This window comes from Equus przewalskii, chromosome 29 (assembly GCF_037783145.1).
Source record: "Equus przewalskii isolate Varuska chromosome 29, EquPr2, whole genome shotgun sequence".
Taxonomy (NCBI): Eukaryota; Metazoa; Chordata; class Mammalia; order Perissodactyla; family Equidae; genus Equus; species Equus przewalskii.
In genome coordinates, this window is record NC_091859.1 from 43,716,356 (window position 1) to 43,744,155 (window position 27,800).

The window sequence follows — 27,800 nt, forward strand, 5'->3', positions numbered from 1 at the left end:
CCAGTGACGTCCCAGCTGCCTGTCACATCCAGCCCCTGTGGGCTGGCCCAGTGACCCTCGACCCCAGTGAGGTTTCCAACTGGCTAGGGGTAGTCAGGGGTTTCGGACTTGACCCTGCTCGCCTCTGACCATGGTCTGGAGCATCAGTTGCTCAGCACTTGAACTTGAGATTCTGGTAGGTGCCCGCACCTGCTGGGAGCCGTCAGCCTATAAGTTAAGCCTCTGCCTTGTGACACGGTCTGGGAGAGAGATGAGGGGACGCACGGCGACCCTCAAGGGAATCTACCAGGCTGCCCCTGCAACGAGTCCCCCTGGTACTTTTGACTTTCCTGCTTCTGCTCACTTTGTTCTGGACCTGGGGTTATTTCAGGGGAAGTCAGCCCGGCCCTGGGAATGAGAATGATACAATGCAATATTCTAGGGAAAGTTCTGGGGAAAAAACATCTTCTAGGGAAAGAACGTTCTGACCCGTCCTTTGGTTGGGTGAAGCGATGGGAGTGGAGGGGGAACAAAGAAATCTGTGGCCCCCACAGATCTCTCTAGGAGGACGGTGGTTGCCACGGCCCATTGAGTCAGAAGGTCACTGGGGGTGGCCTCCTTGAAGTAAAGGATTGCAGAAGCTTGACTCCCCTCAGGCCTACACACAATCCAAATACAATTGCTCTTAGGACTATTGTCTACCTTGCAAAAACCTGCTTTCGTGAGCCAAAAATATGTACTGGGACTGTTTCATGAAATCATCCTTGCGTATCCTGAGCCCTATATAAATCATACATACACAAAATAAAGTGAGACTTGGACTTGGACACCAAACTGCTTGTCTCACTGCCTCCTCCTTCGCCGACGCCGTCCATCCCTCAGGAGACCCTGTTCCGGCTGGGGCTGGACCCCGGCACACACCCTCCCACCTGGGTGTGGCCGCTCCAGTCAGGGGCGGGTTTCATGTGGCTGTTTGGCATTTGCGATGAAGCCCACTTAGGAAGCCTCTGTGGGCCCTGACTTGACCTTCACCTTGGGTGGGTCTCAGTCCTGCCTGGACTCAGCCCCCTGGCCCAGCTTTCAGCCCCTGCCTTCACCGTTCCATCCTGAAACATGCCCAGAGCAGGGCTCCGTCCTGGTTATTTGGCTTCCTGACCTCTCCCCCCACAGGAAGACGATTCTTCCCGCCCAGTGCTCCCCACTCAGGGGGTCTCACCTGGACCACAACCCCTGGCTCGCCCGTCGTAGACACCTGGGTCAGCTTTGACCTCTTCCTCTTCCCGCCTGAGTGACTTTGGACTAGTTACTGAACCCTTCTGAATTTGTTTCCCTACTCGTAAAGTGTCGGATACTGACACCCGCGTCGTGGGAGCATCGCCAGGCTCTCAGCCTCCCAGGACAGGGCTGTCACAGAGCCGGGCTCAAAATCGGTCGTCTGGTATCACTTTTATGATTATTAATTGCTAGTGAGGATAGTAGTGGCACATGCCTTTTCCCCTGGCTCCTGGCAGCCCCCGCCAGCTCCGGGCTCGCTCCTGACCCTGGTCAGCGTGCTCGCTTAGGGGGTGATCAGGGACTTGTGGGAACACGGAGAGAGTGTGCAGGCTTCCCCAGGGAGGGGAAGTCTCTGACAGTAATGCACTTTACTCGTTTTTGTCTTGAACTTTTAAAAGAAACATTTGTCTGCTTCACCCTTGAGGACGAGGGAAGAGCATGAGATGGAACGACTGAGAGAGCGTCTCGGGGGTCTGGCGCCTGACTCATGCTTGAATCGGACAGTTTCTAGGTTTGTCTGTGCCCGGAAGATTCTGGAGAGGCCGAGGAAACAGCTTGTGCTGAGTCACTCCAGCTCCCACTCAGCCCGCTGCCCGTCGGCGACGCCGCTGTCTCGCCTTTCAGAGGCCCTGGGGACAGACATGGTTGAGTGAGTCAGGCTGTGTCTCCCGCCCCTGCTGTGCTCGCGGGGCTTTCCCGTCTCCTGGGAGAGCCTGATAAAGAAGCGGATTTTATCACGGCTGTGACAGCACGTCGTCGGTGTGAGCCTGCCTGTTCCCCCATCACAGCCTTTCTCCTCTTTGCTGGGTCTGCAGAAACTGTTTTAAATTACCGCAGAGAGGTGGTGTAATGGGCCCACTGTTGGGGGCTTGGCGCGTCTGCCGAGGACCTGATCTCACTGCATCTCACCAGTGGGCTGGGGGCTCTTCCGAGGCAGAGACACATCTTGCAGTTCCGTGCTCCTTAGGGCGCCGGCCGGGGCTGGGACGTTGTGGACGCTCCTATGGTTCTCTAATAAACAATACTGCAATGGACATCTTCCTTCGTAGAGCTGCTTCCTCCCTTCGCCCCGGGTCAGCTGGGGATGCTGTAACAAACACCGTGGGCTGGGTGGCTTAGCCACAGACATTTCTGTGTCACAGTGCTGGAGGCTGCGGTCTGGGACCAGTGTGCCACCATGGCCAGGTTCTGGGGAGAGCTCTCCTCCTGGCTTGCAGGCCCCTACTTTCTCTCTGTGTCTTCACACGGCAGAGAGAGAGCTCTGGGCTCTTCCTCATCTTACAAGGACACCTATCCCATCATGGGGGCCCCACTCTCACAACCTCGTCTAAACGTAATCACCCCAAAGGCGCACCTGCTAACACCATCCCACGGGGGTCAGGGCTTCAGCATATGAATTTGGGGGACGCAAACACACCCCATATCCTCCATTCCTCAACTCTTTTCATGCGGTGGCCACCTCTGAACAATGTCGGCTCCGTCCTTGGGTTCCTGGCAGCCTCGGACCCTTCTCAGCAGGCCTGAGCTCGGATGCAGTAACCCTCAGACTTCCCCCAAGACTGGTTAACCGAAGGGGCTGCCAGGAGCCAAGGAGTAACCACCCTTCTCTCAGCCAAGCTCTCCTGGCTGACCCCCTTCTTTAACCCACCCCACGTTTTGTGATTTGGGCACGAGGGCTGCATCTCACTATTGCCTGTCCTCCTGGAAGCCCCGAGTTCCAGAAGCTTCTCCATAGTTCTGGATGGAACAGAGCCGACTTCAGCCTGTCCTTTTGGAAAAGTAGCAAAATGTTAATTTTGAGTTCTTATCTATAAAATGGGGATAAGGATGCCTCACCCTCAGAACGGTTGTGAGCCTCAAACTATATAATGTCCAACAAAGGGGCGAGTGTGGGAATCGCACCTGCGTCTAAATGGGCGCTGTGACTTCTGCTGGTCCCACCACCACGTTGTATTCGTCACCTGTATTTCCTACAACTTGCTGTCTATATGGCAAACCGAGTTGACATAGGAGGCTCCCCTGGCTTCCATCACACAGATATACTGGATGACATATAATTAAAAAATTGCAAATACATATAAAACTTGAAACCAAGGGGAAGCCTCAGATTGCAGAGTTGATGGGGCTCATAACTGGAGCGGGGGATGCAAGTTGAAGTGCAACGTGGGAAGTAGGAACGGGGGTAGCCGGTGGAGCTTCCTTCTCATAGTTAGCATCTGACAAAAGGTGTCACTTCTATGAACGGGACAACCTAGTGGGTACCCGCTCTGTGCTCTGGGTTCCTGATCTTGGAATGCCCACCTCGTGATGCGTAGAGTCCATATTTGTACTGCAGAAACTGAGGTGCAAAGTCTGGGAAAGACATGTCTGGAAGCAGCTGAAGCCACTTGTCTCCAACAGATGCAAGTCACAAACCGCTGCCCAGGCATCCCTCCCCCGCAGGATGCTCCGGGTGCCCACAGGACACAGTTCTCATGCAAGGTGTGCTTAGAGGAAGAAACACAGAGAGTACACAGCACGCGGGAGAATTCGCCTTCCAGAACTACAGATGACAGAGCAATCTGAAGAAGGGTTTAAAATTAGGACCGTATGTTTACATTTTTCAACGAGACGAAGGAATGGACTCCACAGGCAAAAGCAGGACATTGTGAAGGAGCTGAACAGGTAGTTTTAAAAAAAAGGAGCCAAAGGGAAATTCTGGAAATGTAAAATAGAGTCATGGAAAGAAGAAAAGAGGTTTTATAGCCTCTGTCCCCATTCCTTAGGCAAGCGTCTTAAGCATCTACAGGTTGTACTACTTCCAGTCTTCGGAAATAAGAAAGTAAATGATATGACAAAGTTCCCATCTGCCGTCTCCATCGTGAATTTATAATTTATTGTGGGAGAGAGGTCCTAGAAATAAAAATAACACGGAGCGTTTATTCATAGCTGCTCTGCCCAGGCACGGGGCTAAGCTTCTTTGCCAGCGTCGGCTCGTTTAATTCTGAGAGCAACTCTTTCAAGGTCTGCCGTTCCCCAGCCACGGGGGGAGGAGGAGGCTCTGGGAGAGAAGGGACTGTGCAGCCCCAACATCGCTGGGGCTGCTGGTGCTGGGCTGACCCTGGTGTGTGGACTGCCGAGCCGGATCGTGTAATCACGGCGCAGTCAGCTCTGCAGAGCGATGTCAGGCGATGGACGGTACGACGGTGCAGCCCGCATGCACAGCTTTCACTCTGGCCGTGATTGGGTCTCGCATGGTATCTGCGTCAGTTACCAAAGGCGTGAAGATCAATTCCATTCAATGATTAATTTGGTAACATTAAACTACTTTATGAAGGTTTTTTTTGGCGTACATTCCATTCTGTTAGCTCTTTGGCCATAGTGCCTGCCTCTCCCTGTGAGCCCTTACACATGACGATGTCAATTATGGTGTCCCTCCTTCCCGAGTATCCCTTTTGGGTGGTATGAATGATTTTAGTGAAAAGCTTGCATCCCTAATGGCAAATTCTGGGACAAAAAATCAAGTCTGGCAAGAGTTGCTGGTGGCTGCCTGAGCTCTGGGGGCCCAGTGACTCTTCTGCCACCAGGAGCTTGGGAGATGCAGGGAGGCGCATCCATTATGCAGATTGATTAGGCTTCAGGGAGTGGTGGATCAAAGATGCATGGGGTGTAACAATTGACGGAGTTAATTGTAGTTGTAATTAATGACGAAGAAGCCCTTTAAGAATTCAAAATTAATTCAAAAAGACACCTATAAGGATACACAACAGGTCCGACCATCTTTAAATGCTTCACATTTAATGCATATTTATCAGAGGGAGGTTTTTTTTCCAGATGTGCTTTTGGAAGAATAAGTGAAAAAACGTTCCTGAAATATCTCAAAGTACCTCCCCCGCCCCACCGAAGGGAGAAAAGAAGGATAGGATTTGCGAGTGTGCTCACATATGTCATAAAGGATGTTGAAGAGCAGGTCAGCAGGGAATTAGGCAGTTGATCATCAGGCAAATTGCTTTAAGTTCCGTGATTTTAGGTAAAGTCGCAAGTTCCCATCCTAGATGTGCTGGGCATCTTACTTCACAAAGGAAAGAGGTAATTTGGAGTGTAGAGGAAGGCAGGGCTGTGGGGACCCTCAAATACATTTGTAGTGAGAAATGTTTTAAAAATCTGCAGCATGGGAGAAAAGGAGATTAGAGACCTCGGCCATATGGCTGTGCTGGATGAAAGGCAGCTGCAGAATCTTCCACAGTGCTTCCGTTTAGAGACACGACCTACTGCCCCTCTCCTTGAGTCTGGCCAGGCTCTGTGACACTTGACAATAAAATACGGCAGAAATGACACTGTGTTCCTTGTGCCGGTGTCCAGGCACAGTCCTTAAGAGACTGGTCACTTTCCTTTTCTGTCTCTTGAAATACTGGCTTTGGTGCAGCACCACCATGTTAGGAGGAAGCCCAATCAACCATGTGGAGAGGCCCCAGGTGGGCAGCACCAGGAGAGCTCCAGGCTCCAGGCAACACAAACTTGGCAGCCGTGCAAGTGAGCGATCTTGGAAGTGGGTCCTCCAGCCTCTGTCAAGCCACCCTAACTGACCACACCAAATGGAGACTAGCTGTCACTGCTGGACTCGGTCCACATCATGGATTTGTAAGGGAGGAAAAAGTCTGTTGATGGTTTAAACCACTAAGCTTTTTGATGGTTTATTATGTGGCAACAGGTAAAAATAAATCAGACAAATAGTGAAATGAGCCATGTGGGAAACTCCTTTCCTGTCCACACACATATAAATGTGTAAAATATAAGTAAGTAAATAAATACTTTATCTATTATTTAATTGATAAAATATTTATTTTTTAAAGAAGCACACAGATTTAACAGCAGTACTGGGTGATCTCTGGGTGTTAGATAACAAGAGAGAACGCGTAGCTTAGCGGTGAGGGGATGTGAAGCCACCTGTGCCTCAGAGGTGTTAGATCCAGACACATGCCTTAGGAGCTGGGGTTTTAATGCCTGCTCTGGGTCTGGAGTGAAGACTGGAGGATCTGGTATTTAAAAGGCATCTAGACCTGGGCTCTTTGCAAAAAGCTTAGAGTAGCGAAGAGTTTATCTGGTTTATGATAGGAGATAGAACAACTCTGCCAGGCAGCCTGCAGCAGCAGAGCAGGACCAAGCTGCCTTAGGCAGAAACAGTTCCTCCCAGGTGGTGAGAGCCCCAAGCCCAGGCTTCTTTGAAGTCTAAACCCACACAGCGCCGTAGTGCAAAAACCCTGAAATGAGAACTTAAGGTCCAAACTGAGCTGGAACCAGTGAAGTCATGAAGCACTTCTAAAATGCTGTCCCATAGAAACAGCTTCACTCTCACGGGAACCAGAACTAAGACAGAAGAAAACTCTGATGGGGGATGAGCTGATAAAAACGTACAAAGCACAAAGAAAACCAGTCATGATGAAGGACAGTCAGTAGAAACCATATTGGAGAATTCACCCCTGAGGAACTAGAAATGACAGAGCATCCTAACGGGGTTTAACATAAGTACAATAAAAAATGGTCAAAGAGATAGAATTCATAACTGACAAGAGGGCCTTATTAAAAACAAAAGGAAATTCTTAAAAATAAATTGAAATTATAGCCTTGGAAAATCCAACCAAATAATAATTTAAAAATCTCTCAATAGATATTTTATGTGAAACGCCTTACACTTCCACAGAGAGAAATAGAGCATTGAAAGGTACCCTTGAGCACAGCAGACCCAGAATGCAGCTCAGAGAGGGGAAATGAGGAAATACAGGCCCATTCCCCCCCTCCCCCCAACATCCTTCAATTCTGCTCTTTCCTGGAATCTCAGGGCCAAGTGTATAGGTAATTCCCTTTACCCTCAAATACACGCTAATAATGCTCTGACTTTGCATTCCCTTTGTGTTCTGGCATAGAAGGGTTTTCTTTCTTGTTCGGAGTTTGGCTTTGTTTTATAAAATGGTTTTTGTCGTTAGGATCTATTCTGCATTTCTCTATTTTTGCAGTGGGGAGAGGGCCATTGGCTCAATTCATCACTTTCTGCTCCCACGTTCCTAGTAGAAATATTCCAGGGCTGCACTGTGCAGTCCAGTAGCGACTGGTGGTAAGAGGCTCTGTACCTTGAATTTAAATAATTAACATGAAACAAAATGAAAACTTCTGTTCCTCCATGACCCTAGCAACAGTCACGCATGGCTGTGGCTACTGCACTGGGCAACGCAGATATAGCACATTCCATCACTGTGGAAACTCTGTTGGAGAGCTCTGCCCCGGAATGCCCGAGAAAATCCAACGAGGAAGTCACGAGGAGGCAAGTTTGGATTCTCCATGAAAGGAACCTACTGCACAGGGGCAGTGGACACAACATGGTGGATGACGCCCTGCCAGGGGGCTGCGGGGAGGTTCTTGTTTGAGTGGAGGTAGTGCTCGGTGGTTTGAGAGGCTCCTTCAGGAAATACCAGCATGGGGGAAGTGGGCTGTATGTACTCTTGGTAGCTCCAAGTCCTCAATGGTGGCCAAAGATGGAGCGAGGAGACCAGAGAAGGAAGTGAGCAGCTGCCTGGCCCTCCTCTCCTCCTGGTGAGTGAGAAATTCCACATCTGTAGGATCTGGGCACTGGAAGCTCAGGGAGCCATTTCCAGATGTTGCTAAATCACACCAAAACCCACAGCACCAGATTGCAACAACACGGATTCTTGTAAAAGCACACAGATTTTGACATGAACCGCACTTCAAAATTAAGCAGAAACAGGGCATTACGACAGCTTCTGGTGCCTGTGATAGGAAGAGAGGCGATGAGCAAACTGTTCAAACAGGAGCAGAAACAGTTGGCTGGAGAAGTTTGCCATTGCGGAATGAGTGAAATGGAGCGTCTTACAAAGATTGCGCCCCCGCCGGGCAGCGGCGCTGAGCGAGGAGCTCCTCTGTGTGGCAGGGGTGGCAGAGCAAGATTTGAACTCAATATATCCTGGGTCGAGAATGCTGGAAAATGCAGCCCTCAGTTTGTCAGAGAAGCGTGGAAAACCGGTCAATGTGGCAAGGAGGGGGAGCTGCTAATTAACTTCTCGTTTTGAATCACCCAAGTTCTTGTAAATACCAGAGTGAGGCCCGAGGGCCCTATTAATCTCAGGCGGAGCGACAGAGCCTTAGAGGGGAGAAAGGAGGGCTGTGGGATGAACCTGAAGGAGCCAGGGGCACAGAGCCTAATTAGAGACACTGGGCTGGGCTATCCCAGAAGCTTCATTCATTCACTCGTCACCTATGCTGAGAGCTGGGGTTTCAGAGATGTTCAGGACCTCACGTCTATCCTGATGGGGTTCGCTGTCTAATGGGGGAGGAAGAGAAATAGAGAGCATGGCTAAAATGCATTTGGGGAAAGGCTGTAGGTGAGGCATGCCTGAAAGCTGTGAGGACCTAGGGAGGACTTCTCAGAAGAGGTGCCGTCTGAGCTGGGCCAGGAGAGTGTTAGTTTCTGACGGTTGCAGTGACAAAGCACCATGAGCGTGTGGCTTAGAACATAAACTGATTCCCTCACAGCTCTGGATGTTAGAAGCTGGGAATCAAGCCATGGGCGGGGCCGTGCTGCTCTGGACCCTGTAAGGAGGGCCCTCCCCAGCCTCTCGCTGCCCTGGTGTTTGCCCGCATTCTTTGGCCTGTAGACGCATCACTCCAAACTCTGCTTCTGTCATCACGTCGCCATCTTCTGTGTCTCTCCCTCTGTGTCTTGTAAGGGCACCAGTCACGTTGGATTAAGAGCCCCCTCTACTCCAGTATGGCCTCATCTTCGCTAATTACGTCTGCAGAGGCCCTGTTTCCAAATAAGGCCACATTCTGAGGTGCTGGGAGCTAGGACTTCAGTGTATCTTTTTGGGGACACGATTGAATCCAGGACAGAGGGACAAGAGGGACTTCAGCAGCTGCAGGAGTTTCCCAAGTCAGAAACCAGAAGTCCCCCTACACTTGCCACTCTGGATCCCCACAGCCACTGGGTGCAGCTGGGCCCCCTGGCAGCACTGGGCCTTGTCCTCCCCGCCTTGTCTGGGCTGCGGCTGGCAGTCTTCTGCTTGGTCTACAAACACCCCCAGCCCCTCCCCGCCCCAGCCAGAGGGACCTGTCTAGAACACACGTTTGACCTACTCAGAATTCCTAGGGGTCCTTATCACTTGCAGGATAATATCCAAGGCTTTTCTGCGACATGTGGGGGCTCGGCAGGGGCTGTTTCCAGCTCATCTCTCCAGCAGTGCAGTGTTGTAAAAACAGCAGACATTCACTGGGCTCTCGAGCACGCCGTGGGCACCGTGCAGAACCCACGTGCTCTCATTTACTCTCACAACAAACTTGGTGGGTAGATGATTGCGCCCACTTTGAGGAGGAAATGGGGACACAGAAAGTTTAATTAACTTGAAAATAATATTTTTTGAATGAAAATAAAACTTTTGCAGGACACACAGTCAGGAATCCAAAGAGCCCGGATGCAAAACCCGGCCGTCACATTTGAAGGCACATGCTCTTCGCTCCTGTTCACTCCGGCCTATTTGCACATCCTGCCATGGACAGTGCACTCTCAGGCTTCCCCACGTCTGCTTCCAGATGTTGATCCCGGGACTCCTGGTCTGTGCTGGCCCACTTGCTGTCCTTCCAGTCTCCATGAGGATGTCCCTCCCCCAGGCGGGGGAAGACCCAGAGACCTGCCCACCCCCTCCACTCTCTTCCCCTCCCTCCCCTCCTTCTTCCCTCTCCTCGTCTTCCTTCTCCATTCTTTCCTTCCTAGTCCTTTCTCAAGATCTCAGTACAGAGTTGGGTTAATCACATTCTCCAGTTCCTCACATAAAATACAAGGTCTTCTTTTCTAAAAAAAAAAGTAAAATAAAAAGATTTAATAGTTTTCTTGGGTCTTTAAATAAATACTCATTCATGAGATGTTGTTTAAAATTTTGTAATATGTTGAGTTAATCATTATTATTTTTCATAAATGTTACTCTGCTGAATATAATCATTAAAAAATGTTTTGACCCTGGGTATATATTTTTTTCTGTTTGCTGTTTGTAATTGCTGGAAGTTCTGCAAAAACATAATTCTGCATATTTTTTCATTTTCGTGTGACGGGCATTTAAATAATAGAATTTTTGTTCTGGGAAAACCTTGATTATCATTTAGTTTTTATTGAATAATAAATATATACAAGAGACACATGTAATACGTGAGGAACGTATAAAGAATAAAAGTTAAAGGAAGCGATTCTGTGTGTACCACTCCTCGTACATAGATAACTGGGAAGCTCAGAAGGCTGTGGGTCACGCTTGGTCCCTTTCCCTTTCTCTCTCGCAGGTAGAATCGTTATCTTGAATCAGGTGTGAATCATTCCTTTGCTGGTTCTTTACTACATAAATAATGTATTGTTTAGTTCTGGCTGCTATGGAACTGTCTAAAATGGAATTGTGCTGCATGAATTCCTAAGTGGTTTGCATTTTTTTCACTCAGCATTGTAGGAGGAGGTCATAGAGGCAGGAGGAAGTCAGGGCAGCGACCCCCTGAGCTCTCTCCTCCAGCTCCCTCACCTGCTGCCAGTGCCTCCCACTCGCTGAGCCCAGCTGGAGTCCCAATGGCAGGGAGCCCTGGGTGATATACCCTGGGTGACTTAGACTTTGTCCCCAGCAGCACGGAGCAGGGCAGAGACGGCTAGAGACGGGTGTTGGGAGTGGAAAGGAAATAAGGATGCCCAGCACACGCGACTCCAATTTGACCAGACAGCGCCAATGACAGCTCAGAGTGTATTCACCTCTGTAAGAGTTATGGCCGCTCCATAGACTCCCGGACGCCTGGCGTTGTCTGACCTCTTCGTCTCTGCATAGTGGGGGGAGGCGAAATGCATCTCATGGAGGCTTCCGTCCACCATTCTGCAACGGCTAAAGGGGTGGGCACCTTGTCACGGTGATGGGCCATTTGCCTTTGTTCTTGCTGTAAAGTCCCAGTGAAACCTGAGCCCATGTTCCTATCAATTGTTTTCATCTTGATTGACTGGCTGATTCATCCAAAATTCTTTACTGATCACCTTCCAAGTGGTGCCAAATCCTGTTCTAGGTCTCGGAGATGTAGCAGGGAACAAAAGTGACAATAACTATGGCCCTTTTGGAGCTTAAGTTCTACTGGAGAGAGACAATGATTCAAGTACACAGTATGTTGTGTTGTAACTGTGTCAGGAGTGTGATAATTATGTGCGTGTGCCTCCTAAAGCTCTTAGAAGTGTGCTTGAGAAAAATGAAGGAGGGAGCGGCGCAGGACGTGCTGGTGGCACTTTTCCATATTGCTGTTCAGGAAGTCTTGTTGGGAAGGCAAGACATTCAGAGCCGGTGTTTCCAACTCCTGTTCTAGCTTCTCACCCTCTTTATGCTCTTCTCTCTTATTTTTTTCTTGCCAGAGTTTTGTCATTTAACTAGTATTTTCAAAGCTTTGCTGATCTTTTCTATCATTTATTTACTTTCTCTTTATTCATTTAATATCTTCGTAAAAACTTATTTTCTTCCTTCTATTTTGTTTGATGTATTCTCTTGTCCTTTTTCTAATTTCTTATGTTGGGTGCTTGTCTCATTAATTTTCAACCTTTCTTCTTTTCTAATATGAGCACTTAAGGCTAGAAATTTCCTTTTAACATGCTGACTTAGCTGCATCTTACCGGTTTTGATATTTCACTATTTTTTATTTCTAATTTCCATTTTAATCCTTTTCTTTTATTCCATGTTAATTTAAAGTGTGCTTTTAGTAGACTTTTTCAAATGTATGCAGTCTTTCTAATATTTTTGCTATTTCTAACAACTTTTTAACTGAAAAATTGGTCTGTGTATTCTTAAACCTTTGAAATTTGTTAAGATTCTTTATGGTCTAGTACATGCTAATGTTTATAAATGTTCCATGTGTGCTTGAAAAGAATGTGTATTCTCCAGTTGTTTTTATTTTTACACGAGAACAAGCTTGTTAATTGTGCTATCCACACATTGAGTATATTTACTGATTCTTACCTGTTCCATCTATTAATAGCTGCAAAACATGTAATAGAATTTCCTTCTATGACCAAATATAGTTCTGTCAATTTTAGCTTTATATAATCTGAAGTTATGTTATTAGGTACATTACTTTGAGGCTATATTATTCTTATTTCGAGTTGTTATATATCATGATTAACTTTTTTTCATTTTATAGTGACCTTCTTTATCTCTATGCATTTTGCCTTAAATTCAAAGTTGTTTGACTAATGTATATGTATAAATAATATAAATGTACAAACAAATAAATATATGTATAAATAAATATATACAGTAAATGTATATAAATAAATAAATATATTTACATGTATATCCTATATTCCAGTTTTCTTTGATTAGTATTCCAGTTTTCTTTGATTAATACCTGGCTTATATGTCTTTTTCCATCCTTTTCTTTTTTTTTTTTTTAAAGATTGGCACCTGAGCTACTTTTGCCAATCTTCTTCCTTTTTTTTTTTTTCTTCTTCTTCTCCCCAGTGCTCCCCAGGACCTAGCTGATTATTCCAGTTGTGAGTGCCTCTGGTTGCACCATGTGGGACGCCAGCTCAGCATGGCCTGATGAGCATTGCCATGTCTGTGCCCAGGATCCGAATCGGCCAAACCCTGGGCCACCGAAGCACAGCATGTGAACTTAACCACTTGGCCACAGGGCCAGCCCCTCCATCTTTTTCTTTGATCCTTCCTGCATTCTGAAGTTTTACAAGGTTTCTTGTAAACAGCATATGGTATATAAATCTATCATCTTTTTAAAATCCAGTTGAACCATCTTTGTCTTTTAACTAGTGAGTTTGGACTATTTACATTTATTGCAATAGGTCATAAATCTCAATGCATTTCTATTATCTCCATCCTTTCTACTTTCTTCCCTTTTCTGTTTCCCTCTTACTGTTTCTTCTTATGTATTGCTTGGGTTTGTTTCATTCATTCTGCTTTTCTCCACACCTACTTTAGAGGTGTTTGCAATTTTATTTATTTTAGTTGTTACACTAGAAATTTTCACCTTTATACCCAACAAAGTAAAAGACAGTTAGCATATTTCCCCTACTTTCCAATAATGCAAATTTCTTAGAATACTTTAACTCCCAGAATTCACCTCTCTACCTGTGTACTATTTTGCCCATTTTAATAATTTTTAAATTTTTTATGTATTTTAAGCCCCCTAAGTTGGGTTCGATTGGTGCTGTTCTTGGTGTTTCTTTTGTTTAGATTTTATGCAGCTTATCTTTGTTTAGATTTATCTGCATGTTTACCAGTCTCTTTTCTCACAATTCCTTCCAGGATCTACCAGTTTCTTCTGGACATAGTTTTACTTCTGCCTGAAGCAGATTCTTTAGAATTTTCTGTCATAAGGTCAATTGATGGCAAATTATCTTAAGTTACTTTATATGTGAGATGTCTTTATTTTGCCTTCATTGTTAAATGGTCATTTTTCTGGGCACTCAATTCTTTTATTTTCTCTGAAACACACTGAAGACTTTGTTGCCCTTATTTCACCATCCTTTGTTGCTGTTGACAAGTCAACCCTCTGTCTGATTGTTGCTACTTTGTAGTAACGTTTGTTTCCTTTCTTGCTACTTTTAATATTTTCTCTTTGATATTCTCCTGGCTTGTTTTGTAGTTTAACTATAGTGTATTTAAATGTGGGTTTCTTTTTTAAAAAATGTATTCTTATTACATTTTGTTAGTTGCCTGAATCTGAGGATTGGTGCCTTTCTTCTATTTCCAAAGATTCTTACACAACATCTAATAAGTATTCTTGTCCTCTGCTCTAATTCCTTCTAGAATTCTGATTGGAGGTACCATCCCCACTCTCCTTCCCTCTGAACCCGTCTTTTACATCTGTCTCATCTGTTCATGTTTGTGATACATCCTCCCTTCCAGTTCAATAATTGTTTCATCAGCTGTGTATAATCTGCTATATCCTCTCCACTGACTTTTTATTCCAATTATTATGTCTTTTATTTCTTAGAACTTCTACTTAGTTATTTTTCAAATATACACCATCCTTTCTTATAGTCTCTTGTACTTTATGCATATTTTAAAAACGTTATTTCTTGAAGCATATTTCGTACACTTATTTTGCATTCCAGCTTATATAAATGCAATAGCTGAGGTCTTGGGGGCGTGATTCTGGTGCCTGGCATTTCTGCTAGTTCTCATGCATGCAGCTTGCCTCTTTGTCTATTATGTGATTTTTGACCATGGCTCATTTTTTTCTCAAAACTCTATTTGTGGGAATTATATGAGGCCTGTACTGAAGGTGCATTCTGTGGAGAAAAATTTGTATTCAATTCTTTTGGCAACCTCAGGTTGCTACCAGCTCAGTATAGGACAACTTTAAAATAATTTCTCACTTAAGGTTTTTTTTTTTTCCCCTTTTAACACAGTTGGTATAAGTTCAGGCTGCAAAAGCACATAAGGACTGGCTTAGGGTTCCAAATGATCAGGGGAATTTTTTTATTTTCCTTCCATTTGACACCAAACTTGAGCCAAGGTAGGTTCTTTATTGTCTTTTTCAGAGGTCTTTCTAGGTCACTGTTATAGGGAGGGGTGGCCCTTGGAGGTCCAGCTTCACTGGGATTCTCTGATGAGACACCCCTCAGTGGTCTGGCCTGGCCTTGTCCCTGGTACCCCAGGCCTGTGCAGCCATCAGATCAGGAGGTCAAGACCTTTGGGGTTCACAGCATTCAATGGACTCGAGGTGGGCTCCAGGGTCCTGGTCCCTCTCTGTAATCCCGCTTCAATGTGTTCCGTTTCTGAGGGTCTCTTCTTTCTCGCCCACTCAGCAGGGCATTTCAAGAGAGATTTTTTAGAACATTGTTGTATCGGGCGTGTTTAGTTATTACCAGAAGGGTGTTCATTTTATGTATTTCTTATAACTGTTTTCTTTCTTTCGTTTTATTGCTGCCTGTCTCCCTCTTTCTCCATCCCCTGTTCCATGCTGCCTCTAAGCCTCATAGGCACAAACTATAATAGACTCAGTGTGTGTCTTTGCATATGGGAAAATCTCTGCAAAATATTTTATGCTGTTTGTATAAATATTACTTTAACTTTCCATAAGTGGGGATTGTGCTATAGACATCGTTCTCTCTCTTCATTCCTCCCAACTTGCCTCTGTTTTGAAGACCTATCCATGCTGAATGCACCCCTGGTTCATTTCTCCTTATCGTCGCGTGTGGTTTCATAAGGAGCATTCACCTAACACTGTTAGTCCACCTGTACAGATGGGCACCTGGGGTAGACGCTGAAAGGGCCAAGTTGGCCTTTTAAACCTGCTTTTTGAGGCAGAGGGTAAGTTGGTTTTGGTGGGATGGGGCTTGGAAACAGGGGTACTTGATTCAGTTGCATTAAATGAAGTTTTTCAATTGCTCTCGAGCTTCTGGGACGGTTGAGTGAGCAGACAGTTCTGGTGGAGGCTTCCTCCTGGGTCTAAATGCCTCAGGGTCTCTTCAGTCTTCTTTTGTGGCACTGAGCGCTCTCCGCTTCATTGTGCGATTGTGGTCTCAGTCCTGGGGAAACTTGCAACATGGGAAGGGCACCACTCGTTCATCCTCATCTGTCTGCATTCGCTGACGTACGTGGGACCTGACGACACTCTGAGAGGGAGCAGAAGCATCTATGTCTACACAAGGGGTAGAGAGCTAGGCCTGACGGATTTATGGATCCAGCTGGGGCCCACTGTACTTGGGGATGGGGCTGTGCAGAGTCAGAAGTCAGATTGTGAGGAGGGCTGATGGAGCCTGCATTAGTCAGCATTACACACAGCCCTCAAATCTCACAAGCTTACACAGAAATGTTTACTTCATGTTATATGTTGGCTGTGGATTGTCTGTGGCTCTGCTTCATGCATCGGCTTTATTCTGGGAACCAGAGACAAGAAGCTATTAATTGTCACTTTCTGTTCTTAGAGCAGAAAGAAAAGAGCGACAGAGCTGATGGAAACTCGCGCAGCCCTTAGAGCTTCCTGCTTACATTTAGCTGTCTGAAGCGAGTCACAGGGCCCATGGGATGGAGCAGAATGCCATCCCCCAAGGGGAGACACATGGTGATGGGGGGTTGCATAATCCTCTGGCGGGGAGGACAGTGAATACTAGGAAAGTGTGACGTAGTCTGCAACAGAACCCCAAAGAGACAGTTCCCCTGAGGGATCAGGAGCAGGGTCAGCGAGCGGCTGGGGGTCTACGAGAGTGGTCCGGGCACTAAACCAATCCTGACCCCACGTTTCTGCAGGGCCCGCAAAGGTGGCTGGAAGAGCCATGCTGAGAAGCCCCATTGCACTTTGGAGCCCAGGTGGCACTGCTGTGGGACCCTCCCAATGGACTGTGACCCAGAGTGAGGACTGACTTCACATGGCCAAGGAGCTGCAGCTCAGTGGGGGGACGTTTGGAGGGGGCAGCTGGAGGAGATGGTGGGGCCTTGGAGCAACAGGCCAGCCAAGAGGGGCAGCTCATCCTGGCTCATTGTACCAGCTAGGGTTCGCCAGAGAAACAGAACCAATAGGAGATATAGATATATATGGAGAGCAAGAGCAAGAAAGAGGGAGAGAGAGAGAGAGAAAGAGAGGATTCTGTGATTTCTTTCAAGGAACTGACTCATGTGATTATGGAGGTTGGTGAATCCAAAATCTGCAGGGGACCTGGTGCCTGGAGACCCAGGGAAGAGCCGACATTGCAGTTCAAGTCTGAAGGCCGTCCGCTGGCAGAATTCCCTTCTAGCCGGAGGAGGTCAGTCTTTGTTCTCTTCAGGCCTTCAACTGATTGGACGGGGCCCACCCGCATTATGGAGGGTAATCTACTCAAAGACTATCACTTTAAATATTAATCTCATCCAAAAATACCCTCCCAGAATAGTATTTGACCAAATATCTGGCCCGGTCAAGCTGCCACACAAAATTAACCATCACATTCCTGGATGTCAAGAAAGGTTCGTTGGGGATGGGAGGTGCTTTCCGTGGGCAGGTGTTGCTTGGAGCTGACATGCTGACCTGCCTCCCTTTGTATCCAGCAGAGGGTGATGCAGGGTACCTCCGAGTGTCTCACAGTCCTAGTGTCCTCTTGGTCTGTCCTCTCTGCAGACCGAGCACCCCTCGAGGGCAGGCTCCACGCCCCCAGAGGACCCCGCGTGGACTTGCTCAAGGTCTGAATCGGTGTGTTTTGTTAAGTGTGCATGCAGTTCTTCTTAGGCTAGACTATCTGAACTTCCAGCTGCTAAGTGAGCTCTCCCTTCCTCTCCCCGTCCCTGTTTCCTGGTTCACTGTGCACACATGTGCTGAGCACACAGTCCGAGCAAGATGCTCAGCCAGGCCCGCAGAGAGGAGACAGCTTGCTGGGATGGGCACAGGTGCTGGAGAGCATGAAGGGAGGCCCCATCTCCCTGTTGCTTGGTATTCAGGGTCTCACCTGCCTCTGGACACCCGGCTTCCCCTCCCTCCGTCCTCTGCTCCCTGCCAGCTTTGTGCTGCTGCAGGAGCTGCGGTCCTGGAGGGGAGCCCGTGTGGGAGGAAGGAGCTGTTCCTCCCTCCTCTCATCCATTTGCCTCTGTTCCCCGCATCGTGGGAGACAAATGAGGAGGGAGCATCTAGGCTTCTGCTCAGCGTGGCTTTCACAGGACTCTCCTGCAGGCTCAGGTCCACTTCACGTCCGTTCCCCATTTGTAAAGCGAGCTGTTGAGAAGCCTCTGTGCCCCAGCCGGGGGTCCAAGGCTCTGCACAGTTGCCCACCCACCCATCCAGTCTCCATTCGGGCCACTCCTCATCATCTCACACAGCCATTTCCTGCTCGAGTGCTCTGAACACGCTCTGCTTTCTCCTAATCTCGCTCAGACTCTTCCGTTGGTCTGGAATTCTCTTCTTTTTGCTGCCTGGCAAAATCCTATTCATCTTCTGAACATGAATCCAGTCTCCTCCAGCAAGCCTCTTGTGATTGCCCAGGCTGGATTGAGTGTCTCTCTTTGACACTCTGTCCTTCCTCAGTAACACAGCCACGTGCCACTTAACGATGTTTCAGTCAACGACGGACCGCATTTATGATGGTGGTCCCATGAGATGGGTACCATGCAGCCTAGGTGTATGGGAGGCTGTACCATCTAGGTTTGTGTAAGTGCACTCTATGATGTTTGCACAACGATGAAATCTAACGACACGTTTCTCAGAATGTGTCCCAGTTGTTAAGCAGCACATGACTAGGCGAATGTACTGTATTTTCACTGTTCACCTGTGTCCTCACCTGTGGGGTTGTGGAGGGTGGGAGCTGTGCCTCTTCTCGATTTCCATCCCCAGGGCTGAGATGTCGTGGGTTCTCCATGGTACTTGCCAGTTAACAGAGTGGATGGGCTGTGGTGCCCACCACAGAAGGCGGGAGGTGGGGCTGCTGAAAGGAATCACGTCCTCATTCTGTTGTCCCCTCCCTCTGAGGAGCAGCCTCCCGGAGTGTAAAGAGCTCTGGGACCCCAGGAGTGGGGCCGCTGCCCGTGCCTGAGTGCCTGGTGCTGCTGGGTGGGTTGCTTGACAGCACGGCCGCGGGGCCTTGCGAATATATTTATTTGTCTCATAACCACAGAAATGGAATCCTGTTTCCTCGCTTACATTTATGAGTAAAATGTCTTCTTAGGTTGTTCAAAAAAGCAAGTTTTAGACCATTAACTTTTTTTTATTTTACCTTTTATTGGAGTTTAAATAACAAGGTGAGTGCAGAGCACAATGCAGGTGATTATGAGGCAGTAAAAGGCGTTTAGAGCACTCGTGGGGCAAGCCTCGAGACCGAGAGCCAGTGGGAAAAGAAAGATTGGTTCCATCGACTCAAAGCACAGCGTTTATCTAACCTTTCCTTTTAATGGAGTAACTTGTAAAAACAAGGGATCAACATGAGGAACCTGCCCACTGGCCTGCAGCTCCTGCCCGGGCTGTTCGCGATTCTCCAGGGTGAGGCTGCGGGCCAGAGCCGCCGTCCAGCGGTGGGCGACCCGTTTCTTCCAGGTGGTACAGATGGAGCTACGTTCTCACACAGCCAGAGGGGAATGAGCACTGGCCAGGTGTCAGAGTCTGCGATTCTAATTTCAGTTTTCCAACTGCCGACCAGGTGACTTGGGGCAAATCCCTCAATATCACAGTGTGATGAGAACAAGAATAATACCTGTCCCACAGGTGTGTTATGACAGGTCAATGGGAGAATGAACGTGAAATTGCATTGACAGTGAGGAAAATTATACAAATGTCAATTATTATTTAAAATATAATTTTATCACTTTCTTTATCCATACTATCACTTGTTGAGTAGCCTTGGAAAGATGGAGGCGATGGAACTGAGGGCAACCATGCTGCGCACCTAGATTAAAAATAGAGGATCTTCAACGTTTCCTGGTTTGCTGTTGTCGGCTTTTGTTTGAAAAGTTCCCCGGTTTGAAGTCTTTATGATAACACCTGCTCTGACATCCTGTCGCCTGTAGTCATCTTGAATTCCCCTTCGCCTTGGTGCAGAGCTGGAGATGCATTCACTATCTTTGCCCCCTTACTGTGCAGACATTATGCTCCTCTCGTGCTCGTTTCATTCTCGTCTTGTCTGCATGTGCTGGTCCTGGGGAGGACATAGACATTCGAATGGTGAACCTTGGTCCAAGATGTTGGAGTTCCTAGATCCACCTGGAACTGTGCAGAGCAGTTTAAGGGCAGTGCATATCATGGGACACCAAGACCTGCATGAAGGCAAGAAGAGGTCTGGGTGACATCTCCAAAAAGGAAATGTCAAGACTCCATTGTTCTCCTTTCCTATTGGTGACCTCCACAGTTTATTATGCTGGGGGAGACACTATGGTCATGGGAGGGAGGGCTGGATTGGGAGGAAATTAAAGAAGCAGGTGGGAGGGTATCCTGGGACGTTGAGCACCTTGTGTGGGAGATGCTGAGATGGTGGCAAGGATGTAGGGGCCGGGGGGAGCCATAGCAGAAGGAGATGAGTATGTTCTTGGCTACACATTTTACACTGAGGCAAATCACTCCATGCCAAAACTCTACACTAAATCCCCGAGAAGTACAAGAAATCAATTTCTTGGGCACCTGACTTGCTGTGGTAAGTTACATAGCAGTTTTCAGCATTCATTCACTCATTCAACAAATATTTGCTGGATCCTTCCTCCACCTGTCACTGCTAGCCAATGGGATGCAAAGAGGAATAAGATGTGAGTGACACTGACATGTCAGCAAATAGTTTAAATAAAGTATGATAAATGTTCTAAACTACTTACAAACAGTGGCTAGTGGTTTGGGCACAAAGGAAATGTCTACTCATTCCATGCTTATTGAGCACCTACTATGTGCTAGACCCTGGAACTGAGCAATGAAGAAAACAGACATAAATCCTTGCCTTCATGAAGAGATTAAGATATATTTTGGGAGAAGCCTAAAGTGAGAGGGGGACAGGAGTTGGAGTGACTTTCAGGTAGGGCAGCTGGGATAGCCTCTCTGAAAAGTGGTCTGTGAGTAAAGACCTCAAGAAGTTCGAGAGGGAGGCAAGGGGATATTTGAGGGAGAAGTGTTCTAGGCAGAGGGAACAGCAGGTGCAAATGTCCTGAGGTGGGAGTGTGCCTGTGGGTTTAAGGCATCCCAAGGAGACCAGTGTGACTGAAGCAAGTGAGTGAGGGGCAGGATAAGAGGAGCTGAGGTTGGAGAGGTGATGGATGGCCAGCTCACATGAGAGATTTTGAGGCAGGGTAAGGAGTTTAGGGTTCACAGCAAGTGCTTTTGAAGAGATTGATGGGTTTGAGAAGAAGAATGACATCAAATGACAACATTTTTAAAAGATCACTTTGATTATGGATGAAAATAAACTTAAGGGGTCCTGCTAGCAGGATGTTGCAGCAAGCCCAGCAAGAGATGGTTGTGGCTTGGACCACGGTGACAGTGGTGGAGGTGGTGAGAAGTGGCTGGATTCTTGATGTTATATTTTGAAGTCAGAGTCAACAGCATTGGCTGATGGACTTATTGCGGAGTTTGGAAGATGAAAAGGAGTAAAAGATGTGTCTAAGTGTTTTAGCATGAGGGACTGGAAGAACGGACTGATCATTGATTGAGACAGGAGAAACCGTGAGAGGAGCAGGGTTGAGGACGGTGGATGTCAGGATTTGGGCATATCACACTGGATATGCCAAATTACAGTCTTGCAAGGGGCTGGATATACAAAGCTAAACAAATAAATTTGGACTCATGAGCATGTAGATAGAAGGTAAAGCCATGGGACCGGCTGAGATCACCCAAGTAATGAGTGTAGACAGAGAAGAGGAGAGGTCCAAGGATGAATCCTGGGGATGCCAACACGGAGAGTTCAGAGAGATGCGGAGAAAGCAGCAAAAGAGCAGAGGTGGCTAGAGAAGTGGGAGGAAAATCGAGTGACCGTGGAGTCCTGGGAGCCAAGGGAAGAAAATGAATGAAGGGACAACGAGTGACCAACAGTCATAGATACTGCTGAGGGACAAGTCAGTGGGGACAGAACTGTTCTGTGGATCTAGCCACATGGGGGTCATTGGAGACTTTGATATAGGTAGTTACCAAAGATAGTGATGGAAGCAGCCAAGTCTTGCTGGGGAGAACTCAACAGGAAAACAGGAGGAGGGAAACAGAGACAGCAAGTAGAGATGACTCTTTCCAGGAGTTTTACTGTAAAGGGCAGAAGCTGGAGGGTGAAGCGGGGTCAAGAGAAACCTTTTATATATATATATATATATTTATTTATTTATTTATTTGTTTGTTTATCGAGGAAGATCAGCCTCGAGCTAACATCTGCCACCAATCCTCCTTTTTTTTTTTTTTTTTTTTTTTGCTGGGGAAGACTGATCCTGAGCTAACGTCTGTGCCCGTCTTCCTCTATTTTATGTGGGATGCCTGCCACAGCATGGCTTGACAAGCATTTCACAGGTCTGCACCTGGGATCCAAACTGGCAAATCCTGGGCCACCAAAGTGAAATGTGTGAACTTAAAAACTGCACCACCGGGCCAGCCCCAAGAGAAAGTTTTGGAAATGGGAGAAATAGTAGCATGTCTGTGTGCTGACGGGAATGATCTACGCTCGATAGAACAAGGAAAAATGGTGATCCAGGAGTTGGAGTTGTGTCTTTTTAGGTAAGAGTGAATAGATTCCACTGGGTGGGTGGAGACCTTATTGTAGCTAGGAGCAAGGAGGATATGTGCACAGCCAGAGGGCTCAGTCAAGGATGGAGAAAATGGTCCTCTGTGGAGGGGGTGCTTGCACAGGTCTCTTCAGAGTGCTTCCAGGTTCTCAGTGAGATGTGAAGCAAGGCCATCGGATGAGAGGGAGAGCTGGGAGGAGGTGTTAGGGGTTTGAGGAGGTGGTTGGAGGAGAAGTGAACAAGTGATGCTCACTGTCAATGAAGTGAAAATCAAAATCGTTGTCTAGGAGAGTAGGAGAGAGAATGAACTAGGCAAATGTGGTAGAAATTTCTGGGCAGCATTAATAACCTACTTACAGTTAGGAGTTGAGAATTTAGAGTGAGACCTATTAGCATGGTTATCCATTTTCTCCAGCCACAGTAATCTGAGCAGGTGCAAGCATGAGTAGGTAGAGAGTTGGATAAGATCAGAGATGTGGTTTGGCCCAACTGAAAATAATAAAATGAAAGAGGGGCAAGAGAGTCTAGGGTATATTTAAGGGGAGGATTATGACTGAATCATGAAATATCAGCTGTATAGACAATGAGACTGGAGCCAAGATCTTTGAGGAATAAGGCGGAGTGATTGGGGAAGGAATAGACAACTTCAATGAGGAGCAGTTGTAGGTGGGATAGTCTGATATGTGAAACTCACAACTGGTGTATTGGAGGGAGAAGGGAGGGAGAATGGTCCGGAAGCAGGAACGACAAGAAAGGAACAACATCTGCCTTGCCTTCAGGCCCAGTGGCACAAGAAGATATAATTTTTTCCCTCTGTGAAGGGGTAAGGAACTGGGAAATGATGGGAGCTGAATCCTGGAGAAGTCTGAGTTCTCCAAGAGGACATACAGAATTGTCAGCTCCCTGGAGCCACCTGAATTTGCTGGAGTGTCCTGGGATGATTCTGGGATTTGGAGCCAGTCAGGTTTGGATCTAAAACCCAGATCTATCACTTGTTATGGCTAAATCTGGGTGAGTTACTTAACATCTCTGACCTTCTGGTTTCCTGTCTGAAATAGCCAAATAATTCCTCCTTCCTGGGATTGCGGCCATCGTTAAAGAATAATGCATACACTTCTTTGGTGACCAGTAACTATTTTCAGTTAGTTTTTACTTCTCTCTCTGGGATCAAGTTTCTTCATTTGTCAATGTATGATAATACATATCTGGGTTGTATTAATTAAATCAGATAATATCTTATATATTTATGAATTCATAAGAATCACTCAATAATTTTTAAAGTTGGCCTTAACCTTTCTAAAACAGATCCTTGTTTGTAAAATAGGGATAATATATGCTCCCATGGAACATTCTCCAAAGAAATATTATTTACCTTAGTATATTCTCATTCAACTTCACTTTTTTAACCAGCAGGTAGGAGAGAGAGAAAAAAACCCACAAGGTAATTTCCAAATCTACTATGATAGTTGTGCTCAACCTAATTGCAATGAAATTGGAGTTGATTTAATTATCGGCATTTAGAAAACCAAATTTTGCTCAATATATGTGTGTTACATGGAAATCCTAAAGAACTCCAAATTCCAGTAAGTGATTAGTTCATTATGTAGACTAATTGCTTTTACAGTTATAAATAAATTCAAAATATCGAAGATCTAAAGTACACACCTGTGCACTAATTGCTTTTCTGAGAGCTGTTTCCATGGCTGCAGAGCAGACATTCTGCCACCCACAGATAGGATGGTACAGGTGGATCCCAGAGACGCACTTCAGAGAGCGCACGTTGATGCCAGGGCTTTGGAAACAATGAGCTTCAGCACCGCAAGTCTCTGGACAGCTCTGCTCTGAAGATTCTGCATAAACTCAGAATTCCAGAACATTAATCAGGGCTGAAAGGATTTTTTAAAAAACTGGTGAGGACACTGGGCCTCAGAGACCCTAAGTGGCATCCTCAATGCACCACAGTAGATAAAGCAACAATATGGAGCTGGTGCCTTGGTTCACTGGAGTCCAGATCTTTAGCTCTCTGTACAATGGCAATTGATGGAAACAATGGCTTCTCGGGAACATTTTCAAAAGAAACTAATGACCAAAACTCTGGATGTTTTAGTTAAATATGTGCATTTTAAAAAGCTTGCTTCTACCTGAATTTGCATAATGGTCCTTTCTCACAGGCCAAAGTTACCTTTCGCTCTGTTTAATAGACTCAATGTTGCATTATTAACAACCATATGCAAAATGATGACCTCAGGAGGCTCCTTTCCCCCCAACTGCCTTCTTCATTGATTACTCACCTGCGACCTCTGTGGCCGAGTCAGCTTCCTAATGGGACCATAGCGTTTCTTTGGTCCAGGTGTCTAAATAGAGCCTTGTTGCCTGAGGAATCCTCAGGGCTGGGAGAAGAAAGTCTGAATGAAATAGAAATGACCTTCCTTTCTGAGCCTTGAGCACACACAAGTCTTTTCATCAGAATTTAGCACAAGTAACGTCATTTCTTTACTTTTCCTTTTTTCCCTTTTATTTTGAAACAATTTCAAACCTACAAAAAATGTTGTAACAATAGTCCCCTTCACTCAGACACCTTATTCAAGTTTCAACAATTGTCCCAATGATGTCCTTTAATGGCAAAAGAACCCAAACCAGGACCATGCATAGAAGCTTCTTGTCATGTCTCTTTAGTACCTTTTTGGAACAGTTCCCCAGTTTTTCCTTGACTTTTATGACCTTGACATTTTTTAGATTACAAGCCAGTTACTTTGTAGAATGTCTGTTAATTTGGGATTGTCTGACATTTTCTCATGATCAGACTCAGCTATGTATTTTTGGCCAGGATATCACATATGTGATGCTGTGTACTTCTCATTACATCCTATCCTGTGTCAGGTGAGGTTGATCTCTCCCACTTTTAGTGATGTTAACTCTCTTCTCCATTCCAGTTAGCGATTGCTGTGTAACAAATCACCTCAACGCTTAGCAGCATAAAACAATCATTCTATAGTCTTGATGGTTTCTGTGTCTCACGAATTCAGGAAAGGCTCAGCTGGGAGTTCAGATCTGTGATCTCTCATGTAGCAGTGAGATGGTGGCTGGGCATTTTTCTCTCCCTTCCTGTAGTCTTGGGAACTTTCCATGCAGGGCAGTTTGGGCTTTCCCAGAGCATGCTATTACAGGACTATTGGACTCCTGACATGGTAGTCAACTTCCCCAGAATGCACATTCTAAGAAAATGAGGTGGAAGTGCATGACATTTTTATGACCTAGCCTCAGGTGTCACTTCCACCATACTCTGTTGGTTAAGGTAGTTGTATAGACCAATCTATGTTCAAAGGGAGGGGATAGACCTCATCACTTAATGAGAAGGGTGTCAAGGTTAAGCAAGGAGAGCATGTAGGATGGGAGATACCGCTGAGGGCATCTTTGAAAAACATAAAGTCACATTTACATGAATAAGACAGTGTCTGCCAGGTTTCTTTTCTGTAAGGTTATTATTATTATTATTTTTTTTTTTGCAATTTATAAGTATTCTGTTGGAAGATACTATGAGGCTACATGAAATACCATTCTTCATTACACTTTCACCATTAGTTTTACTATGCCTTGATATTTCTTGCTTGAATTACTTATTACTATGTAGGTTGATAAGTGGTGATTTTCTAATTTTATCATTCTTTCTACATTTATTATTTGGCATCCATCTTTAAGAAAAAAATTTCTGTGCTCCTTATTAGCTAATTAATTAATTAATATCAGTATAATAGATACTGACATATATTGACATTTACTGATTATATGGGCTCAGAGGTTCCAGCCCAAATTTTCAGAGATTCCATCCAAAATTTACTTTGATGTCGACGTTGTCCCAAATTTGGCTGGTGGGAACCCCTTAAAGCTGGCTTTTGCGTCTTTTTTTTTTAACAGCTTGATTGACGTATAATTGAATATTACAAAATAAAGATGCTATGAACACCCATGTAGACATCTTTGCATGGGCACATGCTAGCCTTATCTCTGGGGCAAACGCTTAGGGGTGGAAAGACAGGATCTTACAGTCAGTATGAGTTCAACATTTTCAGAAATTTCCAAACTCTGTCTGTAGTTTCCAGTTCCAGTTTCTAGAATGTCCTCTACAGCATTCTCAGCATTTGGGAAGGTAGTCTTTTTAATTTTAGCCATTCTAGTATGTGTGTAGTGGTATCTCATTGTTATTTTTAGTTTGCATTTCCCTAATGACATCCATGCCTCACGTCTTTTCATGAGCTTAGCTGCCATCTGTATATTTTCTTTTGTGAAGTGTCTGTTGTTGATGTTTTTAGACTTTTTTTTATTAGGTTATTCATTTTTTTCTTGAGTTTGGAGAGTGCTTTATACATTCTGGATACATGTCTTTTGTTTAATATGTGATTTGCAAATATTTTCTCCAAGTCTGCGGCTTGCCTTTTCATTCTCTTAAGAGTGTTTTTCAAGAAGTAGACATTTTAATGTTGTTTTTTTAGATTTTGCTTTTGGTGTCATATCTAAGAAAACGTAACCTAATTCAAGGTCACAAAAGTTTCTTACTTCTAGAAGTTCTATAGTTTCAATTTTACATTGAGTTAATTTTGTATACGGGGAAAGGTGTGGATTTAAGTACATTTCTTTGCATATGCATATCCATTTGTTCTAGCACCATATGTGAAAAAGATTATCTTTTCTTCACTGAATCGCTTTTGCATCTTTATAAAAAATTGGTTGTCCACATATGTGCAGGTCTATTCCTGGACTCTCTGTCTGTTCTATTGATCTATTTGTTTAACTCATCAATGCTACATTGTCTTGATTACTGTGGCTTTGTCATAAGTTTTAAAAACAGGAAATTTTAGTTGTACTTTGTTCCTGTTTTGGAAAGTTGTGTAGCTGTTCTAGGTCCTTGAATTTCCATAGAAATCTTAGATGTTTGTCAACATCTACAAGATAACCTGCTGGGTTTTTTTTCCCTTTGGTGTTGCATTAAATCCATAGATCTATTTGGGAAGGATTGACAACTTAACAATATTGAATCTTTCAAAGAATGAGCATGGTATATCTTTCTATGTATTTGTCTTTTGAAAATTTCTCTTGATAATGTTTTGTTTTCAGTTCATAGATATTTCACATCTTTTGTCTGATTCATCTCTATTTCTTTTTTTTTTTTTCCTAAAGATTGGCACCTGAGCTAACAACTGTTGCCAATCTTCTTTTTCTTTTATGCTTCTTTTTTTCTCTAAGGGTTTTTTTTTTGAGGAAGATTAGCCCTGAGCTGACATCTGCTCCCAATCTTCCTCTTTTTTTGCTGAGGAAGACTGGCTCTGAGCTAACATCTGTGCCCATCTTCCTCTACTTTATATGTGGGACGCCTACCACAGCATGGTGTGCCAAGTGGTACCATGT

General features: G+C 45.6%; 1 long non-coding RNA gene across 1 annotated transcript; it reads left to right on the forward strand.

Moving 5' to 3' along the window:
* The first annotated feature begins 7,495 nt into the window (after positions 1-7,495).
* LOC139080285 (uncharacterized) lies at positions 7,496-10,123 on the forward strand. Its single transcript, XR_011534665.1, has 2 exons — positions 7,496-7,821; positions 9,684-10,123. It is a non-coding gene; the product is annotated as an uncharacterized lncRNA (long non-coding RNA).
* The last annotated feature ends 17,677 nt before the right edge of the window (positions 10,124-27,800 follow it).